The following is a 1,599-nucleotide window of genomic DNA, read 5'->3' as shown; positions in this document are numbered from 1 at the left end:
TATATATATATATCATCGAATGTCTCACAACCAACACCATTATTTACACATACACGTGTATATACATATACAATTTCTCCTACATATGTTGCCTTGGTGCCTCCGGAGCACGATGACAAGTGGTTCATGGGGGCGGTAGCGGGTAATAGTATTCTCCTTTGGGATTTATGACCTGGTCGAGCAAAAATCCGGCTATTTCCTCTTGAAGTGCTAGTATGCGGTCCGATGGTAGGAGCTTATCCCGCACCTCTCTAAACTGTTAAGAAGGAGATCAATATGCATGTGTGTTAGTTGTGTGACTAGATATCGATAATTGTGTGAATAGTGTTCTGACAAACGTACCCAGTCTTGTCTATTAGATCTGCTCCTTTCGGACGTCATCATGCGAATGTTCTCGCAAACATAGAATGCACACAGATTATTCCCCGGCGCCTGCTTCAGGGCCTTTACGAGAATGGAATTGAATCAAATAATGATTAATCAAGCATGATAATTAATTAATGATATTGAAACAAGAATTAAAGAGATGATAGCTAGCTAGTACTACTTAATTACTTACCTTTGGTCGATGCTAAAACAACTTTTGTTTCCATTCGCCTGGAGTCACCTTGATGAACTTTGCCCATGCCCTGCCCGCCGGCAAAGAAAATTAATAAAGGAGTTATTAAATAGTTCATATAAGGAAATGACGAACTAATAATAGGCCGAGATATATATATATAGTTAATAATGATTGAAATTACCTATTGACTATCCCCTTCACGATGGTGAAGTCACTTTCTTCTTTAGTTAGTGAATCCAGTAATTCAACTTTTCCTTCTTCAACTTTAATGTCTATCAAGACCCAGTGCCAACTGCATGCGCACACATTTGCATGTCAGCGGGCATGTGCATAAAATTAATCAACTACCATAAACCGTATACACTTAATTATTAACATCTAGCTAGCTAGTAAGCAAAAACAGAATTTGTAGTACAAGACAGTGTGACTCATGAGAAGTTGTAAGGAAGTAGTATATCTTCATTGCTATTGAGGCGCTTCAAGAACTCTACCATGCTTTCCTCTACACCTTCTTGATAAAATGGAAACTTCCATATGTCCTCATTAATGATATTTGGGTCAATGAACCCAATGCCATAGCGTCCAGATTTTTTCATTTCATACATCTTCATCCTGCATATAATACCACAGAAAAGAATATAGTGAGGATAATTACATGTAATGATTGATCAAAATTATCACTACATAATTAGCTTGAGACTTAAATTACAGAAAGAAATCACTTACAGACAATAGCAACCGACGATAGACTTGTCGAGTGCGTCTTAATTGTATAACTGAAAAAGTTCTGTATACTCAATGGACAGAGCTTTCTCATGGTAATAATGCTCCTTCTTGACATTCACCATGAGGGACACTCGATTGGAAATCTTGGTCATGTTCATGTACCATTGATGCAATTCATACATTCTCGTTGGGAGGTCCTTGACCTTGTCTGGATGGACCAAAGGTTGGCCCCAGGCATATTTCCATTTTATTTCCGATTCTTTAAGCGGAGACATGGGCTCGATTTGGAGGAGTTGTCCAACAGAGATCTT

The sequence above is a fragment of the Triticum dicoccoides genome, chromosome 7B, assembly GCF_002162155.2.
Source record: "Triticum dicoccoides isolate Atlit2015 ecotype Zavitan chromosome 7B, WEW_v2.0, whole genome shotgun sequence".
Lineage (NCBI taxonomy): Eukaryota > Viridiplantae > Streptophyta > Magnoliopsida > Poales > Poaceae > Triticum > Triticum dicoccoides.
The sequence above is the reverse complement of the archived record's forward strand: the minus strand, read 5'-3'. Positions refer to the sequence as shown.